Raw genomic sequence first — 16,004 nt, forward strand, 5'->3', positions numbered from 1 at the left:
GAGGTTGTTTCGGTTTGTTGTCACACGATGTTCTGCCTTCATTAAACTGTTGCACCCACGAACGCACTTTCGACACATCCATAACCCCATCACCACATGTCTCCTTTAACTGTCGATGAATTTAATTGGTTTCACACCACGCAAATTCAGAAAACGAATGATTGTACGCTGTTCAAGTAAGGAAAACGTCGCCATTTTAAGTATTTAAAACAGTTCTCACTCTCGCCGCTGGCGGTAAAATTCCATCTGCCGTACGGTGCTGCCATGTCTGGGACGTATTGACAATGAACGCGGCCTCATTTTAAAACAATGCGCATGTTTCTATCTCTTTCCAGTCCGGAGAAAAAAAAATCGGAGGCCTTAGAACTTGAATGCACCTCGTAAAGTAATAACAAAGAAAAAGAAGAGCTGTAAGCTGACTGAACTTCTCCTATTTAGGAGCGCTTCCTTCTTCTAAAAAACTATATATTCGAAAGAAAAGTAAGGAGCGATCGGTCGCGAAATGGAAACCACAGTGAAAAGTGAAAAGCGAAACTGTTTTCTTTGCACATTTAGCTACACTTTCCAGGTACTTCTCTACATATAGTCGCTGCTCCGACTTAGACATTTGCCGGAGCGTTATACCAATTTTTCAACACCATCGTCATAGAAGGCAGCAGCCTGTGCTTTCCGATAGTTCCTACGCTGGTCTATAGCGCGTAGCCTGCGCCCAAGTGTTATTTTCGTATCGAGCGTTTCAAGTGAACAGAGATGATGCTTAGGACGAGCCGGTAACGATTGTGTTGTGTGTGATCGAACACTTCCTATCGAAAAGGCTGCAGGAGCGTCTTCACTGCCCCTGCAGAGTGCGGCTGAGAATTACCATGAAGAAGAGAGTGCGTGGCAGTTGTGTTAGGTGGGCTGCATTCGTTAACGCCAAGCTTCTCAGCGGGCCCTCCTACTTCGCGGGAGACATCGTTGTTCTAGACACTGTATCGTTCCCTGGCAAACTCACGCTATTAATGAACAAGAGTTTATTTGTACCATATACGCCGCTCTGAGCAAGTTGTATATACCGTAATTATTGAACAAAAAATATTATTGAATTTTGTGTAAAAGACATTTGTTATTATCGTAATATTTTTTGTAGTAATATTCACTCTGTATTTAGGATAGTAATTTTTCTATATTTGTTATATGATTGTGAAATGTGTCAGGTTCTGCGATAACAGAGATGTGAAATTTAGCCAGAGGAGAATAATATTGTCAAATTACATAGAAATGTTAATAGTCAGCAGTAGTATAAAAGAACCATGTACAGCGTATTCTTTGGTCTTCTCTGTGTAGAGCTGAATGCGAGAGGAAGCTGTGTCGAAGCGATTTATGAATGGGTAGACTTCTTTTGTCTCTGTCTAGATTTAGCCGCCATTAGGGGAGGCGTTACAAATTAATGTGAGTTGAATTATTGTTGGATCTAAATATATCAGAATTTATCAAAAGTGTGTATTATTAATGTAAATTAGCTTGCCCAGGTCATCTATAAAATTTCTTTAAAGAATTTTCAGCATTTTTAGCGGTGTTGCTGGGCTGTGCCGCGACCGATCGATTTGCAGCGGCGGCACATTTAAAAAATTGTTCCGCTAAAGGAAAAATCAACCAAACCCGTAAATCGGGAACAGATAAAAATTAACAGTGAATTAAGAAAATGTTCTTCTTTTACAGTGATCCTGAGACTGATGAATTTTTAAACTAATTATACGTTTGTGCATTCGTAGACGGGTAGTTAATGTTAGTTAACATTGAAATTTAACAATTTTGGTTCTTTCAATTAACTTAAATGTATAGCGAAGTAGGTTTGATCAGTGATAATTAAATGTCGGCTTGGCAATAATTAACCATTTTCTGCTAATAGAGATAATCTTGTGTTCCATAGCTAACGCCGGGATAGAATTCAGTAAATAATTAAAAAAAACCCACTGCATTTAGAAAATGTGTGCCAAGGCCGAATTATGTAAAGGATTTAATTCTCAACTAAATATTCTTAATCAGTTAATATGAGTTCACGTAATTCTTAAATGTACGTAATTCTTTTGAAAATGAAATTTTTTTATTACCACACGTAAATAAGGGAGAGGTTCTACAAGAAAGTTCGCACTTACAGAAGAAAGTTGAAGAGAGGCAAATTAAGTAACTGAAAATAATTATTATTATTCGTCTTTAACGAAAATAACAAAGCGATTTCGTTAAAACACCTTTACTCACTCACAGTGCGCTCACAACTGAAAAGAGCGTCTTGATGCGATCGACGGCCATACTAGAGACACTGCTCAGAACGTCTGTGAAAAGCCTCTGCCCCTGAAAATTTCGTCTACACTTTTGATAATCGACATTTTCATTCAGTTCGCCGAAATACGTCATGCACTTTGGCTAACAATGAGCGCCTCTATTGAACAATTGTTTCCCAAGAAGAGAATCATATAATCGTAATGCATCCGGGAATCTACAATGAAGTATTTTGCATGCGGTTATTTCTTTATTTCTTATTCTCCACAAAGAGTTGTGGACGAAGATCGCAGTAATAAAAAATTGCTAGTCGTAGTGTTCACTTACATTCGTAGACGAAGCGATCGATTTCTACGAAGTACTGCCTAGCCTCATCCAGTGTCATCTCGGTGCCGTATGAGTCATAGCGTGGTCCATAGAAGATACGGAAGATTGTCTTGGTCGGCTTCTCACTGAACACCTTGATGCGGTACGTGAACGGCTTGTGGTTGAGGCGTTGCTTGCGGGCGAAGATCTTGATCTTCTCGATTTCTTCAGTGCTCGATACTTTCAACGAGTTGTCCACCTCAAAATCCAAGCCATCAAAGTACGTCACCAGGCGGTCGACTTCGAGAGACTCGATTTTGAGTCCAGGGAACTCCAGCTGTAATGTAACAGAGTGGATTTTGTCTCAGCTTGCTAATGTACGTAGAATAGAGGAATAAATGGCAAAATATCTGTAAAACTATACACATCTGTATCTAACTGGTAGGTTATCCTTTTTTGCCTGCAAAGAAAAAACGTCATTGAACGGAATTCTCGTTCCATTGTTTCGCTACATAGAAGTACGTACATATTGGCGCTAAGAGTAGGTGGAATTGACGTGTCTGTGGTTTTACTACAACGGTATAATTACTTTTAAGCAGGCCTGCAGAAGTAGTTAACTGCTGATTCTTTTTAACTGTAGACAAATACAAAATTTTTTATTTATATGTGTTCTTTTAATCGGTTTCTTTTTCGATAAGCTTGGACTTTCTGGAAGGGCTTGCTTGGATGTTTGCACTAATAGATGACCAAATTAAAAGGAGCTTCATATTAACTAAAGATGTTTTTATAGAGAACCTTATATATCTGGTTTTCTTTCTCTATCATCAGTTATGGTACTTTTTCCGCACTGGTACTGTAATGTAATAAAATAAAATATGAGCCGTACTTATACAAAAAAGAAACACACATTAATGCAATGGCCCAGCATAAAAAGGAATAACTAATGTAGGAATATTATTAACAGGGTAATACGTTGTTTAATTTAGCCCAAAGTGCATAAGCACTCAGTAAACTAGCTCAGTTCTCAGGGTAGTTACGTAATCGTCGATACATCGTGGTTTCGCCTCGATTCCCCAATATATGATAAGAAGAGTAGCCTCTACAAGTGAAATCCTGTAATGGAACTGGAATCCTGTGACCAGTCCTTTTCTGCCTGGGATTTTATCTCGTTATATAGAGAAAATCTGTAAATAAAATTGTTAAATTATTAGTAGCTGCGTCCGGTCTCATGGGATCTGAAATAAAGTTAATTGTCTTAACTGGCGGCACGTCTCGTAGATGAGCTAAAAGAAAAACGTTAAAGATTTTTCTAAGATGGCGCCTAACAATGAAAAGTATCAGATTTACAATAGATTGACCACATACACAAATTCTTTTGACAAAATAACCAGTATATTTTTCGGGTTTTAAGTACAACTTACATTATCAGCTGGTACAGCAAGATGAGCTTAATATAAGAACGTCCTCTTAGGTCCGAATCCAAGTATATAAGATAAGTGAATGACAAAGGAAAGATAGCTCATGCATAGAAGCGTCCAAGAGTCCATGGAATGATATGTCCATTGCAGTTCTATGTCTTCTTCTTTGGCGTACGTGTCGATTATTTACAAAATTTATCATAATATTTAGTTTACATTTTTTTAAAGCCCAGTCCACCCAGGAGAAACAGCACAGTCGCAATTCCTGCGAAAACAATGATGCCCCATTCCTCTGTGACGGTAAATCTGTGTATTTAATACAATGTGCACAACATTTAGATTTCATATTCTGCGTATGAGACTAAAACAAAAAAACTGCAGTATTCATGTAGACATGGGTGAAATACCGCTGACATTTACAGATCCTAAGACATGCTCTGCTTCGTTTCCATACCCAACTCTTCTGAGCCACCAGGCGGTTCGGTAGCACACGCCCGTAATCAGGAGGCTGGTTACATGTTAATAACACAATATGATGTGTAGTACATACTTCTTTCAAGTGGTAAATTTTTGATTGACAAACCATTTATTCATTTTCTGTTGCACAACAATAACTGCAGAACGACAGTTTCGAATCATAGTGGATTTCTTCGCAAGTTTTTCATCAACTGAATGTTTGTTTTATCAATAACAAAAATACTCTGTAATTACGTCGAACGTAAATCTATGCATTACACCAATCCCCTGAAGGTATCTTGCAAATGCATCCACGTGGGGAGAAAGTGTAGAAAAGTACATCAGCAATATGAAACTAAGATAGCAAGATAGTGTACACATAGGCGCAAAGGAAGAACTATTGTGCTATTTGGAGCCTTGGATCACAGATGACGTTGCTACATTGAAACCAACATCTCTGTTACCTGGAGGGGATATTCAGTCTGCAGGTGTAATGTAGAATTAACATCAACTTTTAAACTTAGTATTTTTAGTAACGGTTTTTTATTAGAATTTTGGAGTGTTCCAAAGCGTTTGGTTGCACCGAAAATTATGTGAGAGGAAGTATTCTTTTAGTACACAGATAAGGTAGTTTCAAATAGACAGTGTCCCATTTATCTTGATCGCCCACAATAAACGTGTAGTTTCATTCCATCTAAAGCAACATTTAGCCGATATCTACTTTAATTTGAGAGAAACTCTATAAGAAACTCAATGATTAAAATTGTTTATTACGAGCTGCTGTTATTAGAGCATTAATAGTCAGGATACTGAAGGCATAATTTCTTTAACAGACTGTGGTATATATATATATATATATATATATATATCAGAAGACGTTGATAGTAAATTTGTGTTAATGTATGATCAGAATCAATGTAGAAAATTTGACCAAACAAGCACAAAAGGACTTCTGTTTGCCTGTAGTAGGGGAGAACAAAGTACTCTACAGAATAAAACTGACCCTTGTCCGTTGAGTTGCCTACATCCAGGCGCCGGGGCAAACGGATCGTATCACTTCGCCCCATCCCTCTCCTAAAGCACATCGTCTTCCTAAATCAACCACTCCCCTCTCCTCTGTTTCTTTACTTCTCCACCTCTAAGCTCCTTGCCTTCATTTCACCTTTTCTAAGCATCATTTTGTAAATACGCCAATCAAGGGGCATATAAGGCAATACGCATATTTAGCCCAATCACAGCTAATATTCTACTGTCCAATGACATTTCTGAACTTCATCTTAATACACACTTCCTGTTTCCAAAGAGGCCAGGCAAAGAGATTCCTACACCGAGCATCGGTTGGCTATAACACAATTCTTATTCACTACTCACCTTGTATGCCACACTATTCAGTGATGTTAGCAGTTGCACAATGCCTGTATGGTGCCAGTACATCCACACCACCGTCAGATTGAGTCCGTTTACCGTACTTTGCGCCCTAAAACGGCGAAACATTATACTGTGAGCTCTTTGAAAGGATACTATTGCGTTGTGTTTGATTCTTTTTTCCGTCATAGCTATTGTGAGCAGTGTGCACCTACAAATATGTGTGAGTTGCGAACAGATGGTATGAAATCCTCTTGTGGGCTTCATTTCGTTTTTTGAGAAAAAAGATTTGAAATTATCATCCCTATAGATAAATTAATAAAGTATTCTAGTTACACTAAATTTTTAAGGCCAAAAGTAAAACACTTCCTTCACTTACAGTATATTACAGTTTTGTGCTGTTAAGCCACTGTATTCGAAGTTCAAAGAGCTGAATTTGGATGAAGGGAGGGGTCAACACGTATTATTGCAATTAATGTTCAAGGAATGGTGGGTACAAAAAAACGAACTATCATCCCATTGCGTATTTATAAGTTTTTCAGTAATAGTTCACTCCACGAAATACTTTTTTAGGAGGGTAAGTTGCTAAAGCGTTATGTTCTACACGAAAATAATATGGTTGACATTATTGACTGGCTAATATAGCTTTTTATTAGTTTCAAGGTTAGGCGTAGTTGAGCTCACACTTCCTTGGCGGTTCAACAACGAACCGCCATCACATACCGTTTATAAAAATTTTCAGTTTTGTTCACTTCATAAAACATAATTTTAAACGAGAAGATTATAGTGCATAACGTTTTACACTAGAAAAATGTAACTGACGTTATTGACTGGGTAACATAACGATACATTAATTTCGATTTTAGGCCTAATTGAGGCTATGTTTCGCTGGAGAAGATTATATGATAAACGTAACTGAACAGCAAGTGTAGGATGTAAACAATTATTAGTACTATTATTACTGCATATCAAGCATTTCCATCACAGGCTTATACCAATACAAGGAGTCCTTCATCCAACTGAACAGGATAAAACTCAACTTGAAAGTCAACAAAAAGTGTAATCATTGTCCTTTGGATACACATTACATTATATAAAGCTAAGTAATGGAAAACAATGCTATGCTAGAAGCAAATAATCTTGCTTTCGTAATGAAATTAGGCAAAAGCATGCAAAATAAACATGAGCCAAACAAAAAACTCTACACTATCAAGACTTGCAGATATCAATTTACCTGAACAGTTCTGCAGTCATATGGCACACACAGCTGCGATTTTTTCAACTACCTCTATCAGGATGTAACAGCAGTGCTGTGCAGTTGCAATGGATAGGTTTTTTTTCTGAAAGTAGTCTTCGTGGTACGGTATCTGACATCTTAATCGTCATACTGCGATTACAGTGGGTCTTTTACGTAATACGAACACAGAAATGGAAATACAATCGTTTTAATTGGTCAGCTTATAAACAAACTTTTGGGTGTCGCAGACGCGAATTGTTTCAGACCACTGCGTCGACTAAGTTACAAACTTTTTTGGGTGTACCCTCCCTCAATGGTCCGATCGATTAATTATTCTTGCCAAGTTCAGGTCCATTACGGTTTGTTGGGGCCTTACGTCACCAGTACGGCTAGCAACGTACTTTGCAAATAATTTCAATGGGACCATTGGCGGAGGGTACACAGAAAACAGATTTGGAATCCAGTAGATGCAGTAGCGCGAAACAGTCGCGTCCACGACGTGCAAGAGGCTTCTATAAAAGATGATCAATGAAAAAGATTGTATTTCCATTCTGTGTTCATAGTATGTAATTGCAAATTTTTTACAGAAGACCCACTGTAATCGCTGTATGGGGATTGGTTCAAATGGTTCAAGTGGCTCTGAGCACTATGGGACTTAACTTCTAAGGTCATCAGTCCCCTAGAACTTAAAACTGCTTAAACCTAACTAATCTACGGATATCACACCCATCCATGCCCGAGGCAGGAATCGAACCTGTGACCGTAGTGGTCGCGGGGTTCCAGACTGTAGCGCCTAGAACCGCTCGGCCACTCCGGCCGGCTATATGGGGATTAAGGTGCCAGATACCGTACCACGCAGACCACTTGTAGCACATAAAAACAAATAAGCCTCGACCCAGAATCGAACCCTCGACTTACTGCATGATAACCCAAAACGCTGTCCACTGCTCCAAGTGCACAGTAATGCCTTTTTCTCTTGACAGAGATAGTTACCGTACATGCGATTACAGTGTTGCCAGATTTTCAGTCTTTAACGTCCGTTTACTACCCGAAATATACGCAGGACGAAATTTTCTGACAGACGTTTTTGGACTGCCAGTATGTGAGGAATCGCGCTGCGAATTCAGAGTACATGATTTGTTCTTCACCCTGTATATACAGTATGTGTTAACTTTTAACTGGCTGACACATCCTAATCCTAAACGGCTAGAAGTAGGCAAAAGTCGAGTGGCATAAACCGATAGCCATTCGATTTGGTTGCGACCAACATTTGCTAGCTGACAGCACTGTGTGAGACAGCCAAAGTTGTCTGCTATGCTACTTTGTTGCACTTTACTTAAGGAATTTGTACTAGACATGTCAACACATACGACGATTTCAGATTCATTTAGAAACAGCATTTGAGCGATTTTTTACTTCCGTGTGTGTCTTCTGCTTTCAATGAAGTATGAAACGCATTTCATGACGTCAACACTGCAGGCATCAGGCATGGTTTGTTGCTCTGTAGAACTTGTCTCCTCACGGATGTCAGAGAGTGGGCAGGTCTTTCTTCCTCCGCTCCTCGCTCTCACCCCCCACCCCACCCCCTTTCTGATGTCTGCCAACTTACAGTTAACACACAGCAGACTAATTTTCCAACAGTCATTTTACTCAAAAACAATGAATCTCACTGATTATAGCTGAGTGAAGTGGAAACGTAACTGCTAGAGAAAGATCCTAAACATAACATTTGCAAGAACAAATTAAAAATGCATGAAAAATAAAACATATTGTAACACAAGAAGAAAAATGCAAAACAATGATATCAATACAGAACTAATCAGGGTACTGATCATAAAAAAAACAAGTAAATAGCTTCATCAGATAAAAGAAAACTCATAAAAACAAACATGAAGATAGCAAAGACGTACTAAGAAAGCAATAGTTACAAAAGCAGACAAAAGTAACACTGTAGTCTTAATGGGTATACAGGTATAGACAAAATACAGAAGATATATTATTTAAAAAATAATGCTGAAGAATTATAACCTGCCCCTTTAGATTCCAAATCAAACTCATTATTAGGTACTGTGTGTGGCAAATATTAAATGCTTCCATTCTTCCAGCTGCAACACGAGACAGAGAAATAATTACTGTAAGCTGTGACATTCTAGCAGAGGGTTCACAATTATCAAACGCTGCTAGTTTGCTGTACAACAAATGCAACAGGAACTCAGACTCACTCTTAAGATTTTGTTGTTGAATTTCGTTGTGGTCGGTTTCTGTTGCATTAGAGAAGGAAGAAGAAAACGGTCGTGAAGCATAGACCTCTTCAGTGAGTTTTGGAGCTATGGCTATAGCTGTATTAAACTTCAGGAAAGAAGTGCCATGACACATTTATAGCGAGACAGGGGTGAGGTGAACACTCTCTTATTTCTGAAGAAGTGGTTGAAACAGAGAGAGAAAGTGGTAAATCGCTTGAGAGGTGAGAGATATGACACGTTGTAGTTATGGACTTGAAATTACCTATTATCTTAAGAAAAATTTGAATTTTTAACTCAAAGTCACATATTACGTAAGGATTTATGTGAAGGAAAATTACAAGGAAAGATCAAGTGAATTTAGGAGGATAATGCTGTGTAAGAAAGTCAATAATCAGAGTTGCCAAAGGTATCTGCAGTGTTGCGAGTTTCAACCACTGAAGAAACAGCCACAATTTCTGTTATGGTCTTCAAACGTCTCACAATCGCGCTGCTATCCGAACCCTGCACCAGCTGCCCGTCAGCTCTTCTGGGCGACCAGATGTTGACCTAATGGTAGGTTTAATCATACCAGCAAAATACACCACTGAGCTCTGCTCCAGTTCTATTTGATAATGTTTCTGAAAGTGTATAATTCTGAGCAAACATTCTAAACAGGTATTGCAAACTGCTCTTTATTTTAGATCATTGCAAGTTTATATATTTCGTGCATAGTTCTGTGAAGGTAAGGATAGCTTAAACATTTGTGTACCACCATAAAGCATCGAAGAGCAGCCAGAATCTCCGCTCTCAGTTGTTTCTTTGAGCTTTTGCATAGATGCGCATCATGTGATGTCAAGCTAGTGCTTCGTAAATGAGATGCAGATTGCAAGCATTTTCCAAAATACTATTATATCGATGCTTAAGACCATGGGGGACAAGCTAACAGTAGAAAGTAATCCATAAACTGTCGAATGTAGTATACGGTTATTCAGCCAGGAACTTTCGAGCTGCCATATTGCATCAGAATATATAAGTCGCCTCATCTTAGTAGGAGCAGATTCTTTTCTTTTTTTGCGAATATTTGTCTTACTATCTGTGTAGATAATAGTCAGTAAATTTTATAACAACGAAAGTAGGATTGCAGTGAACTAATTAGTTAACTAATACTGAACTACAGAACCTGTTGAGCTACTGTCATTTCAGTGGATAATGGGCGGTAATATTATCTGCAGAATTAATTATTACAATAATGACCTTTGTTGCCATTTTATATCATCATATGTCCCTGTTTGACTCTAGTGAGACACATATTTTGTTTATTAGACTGATCGTGTTGACAGGTATTTCCCTTCAAGTGTTATCAGTTGTTGGTTCCATTCTCTGCTTGTTCTTGAGCGAAATGTGAGGTTGTGTTGCAAGACAGGTGTTCATATTCGCATATCAGTGCATAGTGACTACGACCTTGTGGAGCAGGAGGAAATAGGCAGAGCTTAATCACAGTTGTTGCTGATAAGAAACGGCGCCATCACCACGCTTCCCTTATTTCACTTTTTTTAAGTACCTGCATCTGTGTTGCAGAATGGATACCCATTTACACTCGATGCTAATAAGCTATTCCAGTACACTGAGAGCCTCGGCAATTCTGTTCCTGTATAAGGGGGATTTTAAAATAGACTGGGGAGGCAGTTAAAATTTGAATCGAGGAGGTAGGCATGCCATGGTAATCTGTGCGGGTGTGTTAACCGCTGTGCCACGATGCTTTAGTAAGGACCCAGTATGTCAACGCACATTTAGCGTCACGCATTCCGCACATCGCCCAGATATTACCTATACCGATGATGTTAGCTCGCCGTATACTGGCGGCTTTTGGGTCCTTCTTGAGTTCAGGAATGCTTTTCAAGATCAAATATGAGACTCTCACCCTTCCCCCGGATCGGCGAGGGCTTAGCCTTTATCAAGTTCATGACAGAGCGGTCGCCCTATTTGTGAGCACATTAGTCAAACTACGGCACCGCAGTCCGGACAGTCTGCCGAGTTTGTTAACAAAAGAACTAGCACCGCCCTCCCTGTTGCAGCCTGTGCCAATACACCATGTCCCCTCGTCGCTCTTCTACATCGGTGTCTTCTACCTCGAATTGAGTTACGTTCGACTTGCCTTACCAGCGACTCAACTGGCGACGGCAAAGACGATTCATCGGGTCGTGCCACGTGGACGACCCGATAACGTCGTGGAGAGGAAGCAGCCGATCGTCAACTGGCGAGCAGTGAGGAAGACAATCCACCACGTAACACTGGACACTGCCGTCACGGCGATGTGGTAGATCACCGTCAACGGTAAGCAGGTGACCAGATCAAGGCTACATGCGATCCATACTGTGGTGTCACCGCCAGACACCACACTTGCTAGGTGGTAGCCTTTAAACCGGCCCCGGTCCGTTAGTATATGTCGGACCCGCGTGTCGCCACTATCAGTGATTGCAGACCGAGCGCCCCCACCACGGCAGGTCTAGAGAGACTTCCTAGCACTCGCCCCAGTTGTACAACCGACTTTGCTAGCGATGGTTCACTGCCTACATACGCTCTCATTTGCAGAGACGATAGTTTAGCATAGCCTTCAGCTACGTCATTTGCTACGACCTAGCAAGGCGCCATATTCAGTAATTAGAATGAATTCTGAACAGTCAATGTTGTGAATCATGTACCGTTGAGAGCGACGTTCATCACTAATGGATTAAAGTTAAGTATAAAACTAATTACTTCCGCTTTCTGGATTCTAATTCCTTGTCATGTTCCAGACCTCACGTCAGTATAGTCCTTCCCTCCTCACGCCAGCCTGCTTGAGCTAAAACGCGTGCATTTCGGATTCCACTAGTAACACGGTGTTGGCTCTTCTGCCAACACAACACATATATGTAGGCTCATCCACGTGCACGAGCTGTGGCGTTCAAGACAATGATGAACACCGTTTTAGCTGTGGCGAATCTACGGCAGTGTGGCACTTAGTGAGGCAAATGTCAGTGACGCCGAATCATATCAGAATCTGTTCCAGAAATTTTTCGTATTGCTCAAGTAGCTGAAACTTACAACACTGTATTTATTTTCACCTATTCGGTCATTGACTTACTTCTTCGAGTGGCATAGAAAATCCTGCAAAATCCGCTTGATACTTTCTTGTCATTTCGATTAAATATTATGAACAATTCATGCATAAGGTAAGAGAACGAGTTAAATATTTATAGTTTTCACCTGTTAGAAGCTAATTTTACACGTAAAGTTCCAAACAAGCGAGCCTGCACTAGTGGTCTAGGGGTAGGGTCTTTGATTAGTAATCAAAACACCCTGAGTCACAGGCTCAAACTCTGTCACTGCTTAAACTTTGAGTAAAAGTCATCAGCACTGGCGGCACACTCTTGCGTTAGTGTGGAAATTGCCTCTAAAAGGTGGAAGAATCGGCAATGATCAACGGCATTAAATGCAGGAGACATTTAAAAATGTTCAAATGTGTGTGAAATCCTATGGGACTTAACAGCTAAGGTCATCAGTCCCTAAGCTTACACACTACTTAACCTAAATTATCCTAAGGACAAACACACACACAGCCATGCCCGAGGGAGGACTCGAACCTCCACCGGGAGGAGCCAATCGAAACCACTGCATTAAAAACACGTAATATGTATCCACGGGATGTGTGGTATGTAACTGTAAAACTGGCCTGATGATTTCTCCGTTGGCAAAAGGTTCCGGATTAGTTCCCCATTCCGATCTCCGGGAGAAGGCTGCCAAGGGAGAGGTGACCGTGAGGAAAACACGGATAACATTTTACCAGCCAGAGCATGGAATATTAGAGCTTTGAATATACGCAGTATGAAAAATATAAAATCTGAAAAGGAAAATACAAAGGTTTAATCTAGACGTAGTGGGGGTCAGTGAAGTCAAACGGGAAGAAGATAAGAGTTTCTGGTCAGACGAGTATAAGGTAACGTCAACAGCAACAGAAAATGTTATGACAGAAGTGGGACTCGTTACGAATTGGAAAGTAGGACAGAGAGAGCTACTCTGAACACTTCAGCGATATGGCTGTTCTCATCAGATTCGAAAGCAAATCAACGACGACTACGATTGTTCAGGATAAATGTCAATGTCCAAAGCAGAAAATGAAGTGATAGAGAAAGTATATGAGGACACTGAACGAGTAATTCAGTATGTAAAGGGAAATGAAAATCTAATTCTCATCGACGATTGCAACGCGGTCGTAGGGGAAGGAATATAAGAAAGGGTTACGAGAGAGTATGGGCATGGCAATTGGAAAGAGACAGGAGAAAGCCTATTTATGTTCTGCAATAAGTTTCAGATGGTAATAGAGAACACTCTATTCAAGAATCACAAGAGAAGGAGGTGTACCCGAAAAAGGCCGAGAGGCACGGGAAGATTTCAGCTCTTTACATTATGGTCAGAGATTTCGAAATCAGACATTGGATTGTAATCTTTATACGGGTGCAATTATAAACTCAGATCACAATTTAGTAATGATGAAGAGTACGCTGAAGTATAAGCGAATCGTCCTGAAAAATCATCGTGGAAGTAGGACATTTAAAAGTCAGTGTAGAAGCAGCATACTGAACTACTGACGAATAATGAGATGCGTTTCCAGTTCGCTAAGGATTTGGATACTATGATAAGGAATACCAGAGTAGGCAGTTCAGATGAAGAGGACTGGACGCCTCTAAAACGGACAATAAAAAGATGTTGAATAGACAAACTTAGGCACAAGGAAGGTAACTACAAAGAAACGTTAGGTAGCAGAAGAAATACTTAAATTGTTAAGGAATAAAAAAAGGCAGGAATACAGCAATATAAGTTGCGGAGGAATGAAACCAATAGGAAGTGGAAGCAGCCAAAGCGGGGGTTACATGAAAAATGTGAAGATATTGAAAAAGAAATGATTGTCGGAAGCACCGACTAGGCAAATAGATAAGATATGACAACCTTCAGTGAAATTAGAAGGAAGGGTGGTAACATTAAGAATGAATAGTGTCGTGGGAATTTGACTGTTGAATGCAGAAGAGAGAGCGGACCTGCGGAAAGAGTACATTGACTGCCTATTGACATGATAGAAGAAGCAATTGGAGTCGATGTGGAGGACATAGGAGCCAGAATTTAAAAGAGCTAATAAGGCAGAAAGGATAGGCAACATCCCATAGGTATTTCTAAAATCATCGCGGGAAATGGCAACAAAAAGGCTATTCACGTTGATGTGTGGAATGTTTGAGACGGGAGACGTACCATCAGACTTTCGGTAAATGTCATCCACACAGTTCCAGAGATACTAAGAACTGATAAGTGCGAGAAGTACCGCACAGTCAGCTTAGCAACTCTCGCCTCAGAGCTGCTGACAAGACTAATATGCAGAAGAATGGAAAAGAAAATTGAGGTTATGTTAGACGACGATGAGTTTGGCTTTAGGAAACGTAAAGGCACGAGAGAGGCGGTCCTGATGTTGCGCTTGGTAATGAAAGCAAGACTGAAGAAAAATCAAGAGACGCTCACAGGATACGTCGACGTAGAAAAAAATGGCGCAAGATATTCGAAATTCTTAGAAGAATATGATTAAGCTACAGTAAAGGACGGGTAATACTCAAAAGCACGCCCAGCTAGCCGCGCGGTCTAACTCTCTGCTTCCCGAGCGGGAAGGCGTGCCGGTACCCGACACGAATCCTCCCGGCGGATTGATGTCGAGGTCCGGTGTGACGGCCAGCCTGTGGATGGTTTTTAAGGTGGTTTCCCATTTACCTTGGGGAATGAAGGCTAGTTCCCCTTATTACGCCTCAGCACAAACACTGCTGCACAAACACTGTCTCCACGTACGCTTACACCATAATTAGTCTACCACGCAAACATTTGGGGGGTGGGGGGAGGGGGGGGGGCACTGGGTTCCGAACCGCTCACTAACCCTGGGTTCGGTGTGGGGCGGCGGCGGGGTGGGTTGACTGCTGTTTCCTGTTGCGGGGTTTCGAACCATTGGGTGCTACGGCGGAATGAAGCCTCTCCGTCGTTTATAGGTCCCCGGTTTAAATACACAATGCAATATGCAGTATGTACAAAAAGAAGAGGGGACAATAACAATGAGAGACCAAGAACGAAACCTTCGGTTAAAAAGGGTGTGAGATATAGTTGGTTGCAGTCTTTCGCCGCTTCTGTTCAGTCTACACATCGAAGAAGATATGATGGAAACAAAAGAAAGGTTTGAGAGCGAGCTTAATATTCAGTGAGAAAGTATATCACTGATAAAATTCGGTGATGGCATTGGTATCCTCTGTGAAAAAAAATAATCACAGCCTAATGAGTACAGAATATGAATTGAGAGTAAAAGACAAAAGCAATGAGAACAGTGACTAACTTAACATCAAAACTGGTGATCACGAAGTAGACGAAGTTAAGTAATTCAGCTACGTTGGAAGTAAAATAACTCCAAAGCAAAGAGGACATAAAAAACAGACTAGCACAACCAAAGAGGGCACTCCTGGAAACAGAGATATGCTGCTATCAAACATAGGCCTTAATTTGACGAAAAAATTTGAGTATGTTACGTTAGAAGCACAGCATTATGTGGTAGTGAATCATGGACAGTGGGAAAATCAGAACAGAAGAGAAGCGAAGGGTTTGAAATATAGTGCTGCAGAAGAGTACTGGAAATGAGATGCACTCATAAGATGATGAATGAGAAGGTTCTTTGCGGAA

General features: G+C 40.4%; 1 pseudogene; it reads right to left on the reverse strand.

The window, feature by feature from the left end:
- Positions 1-16,004, reverse strand: part of LOC126151816 (hexamerin-like) — a 101,499-nt pseudogene that overhangs the window by 25,818 nt on the left and 59,677 nt on the right.

This window comes from Schistocerca cancellata, chromosome 2, assembly GCF_023864275.1.
Source record: "Schistocerca cancellata isolate TAMUIC-IGC-003103 chromosome 2, iqSchCanc2.1, whole genome shotgun sequence".
Taxonomy (NCBI): domain Eukaryota; kingdom Metazoa; phylum Arthropoda; class Insecta; order Orthoptera; family Acrididae; genus Schistocerca; species Schistocerca cancellata.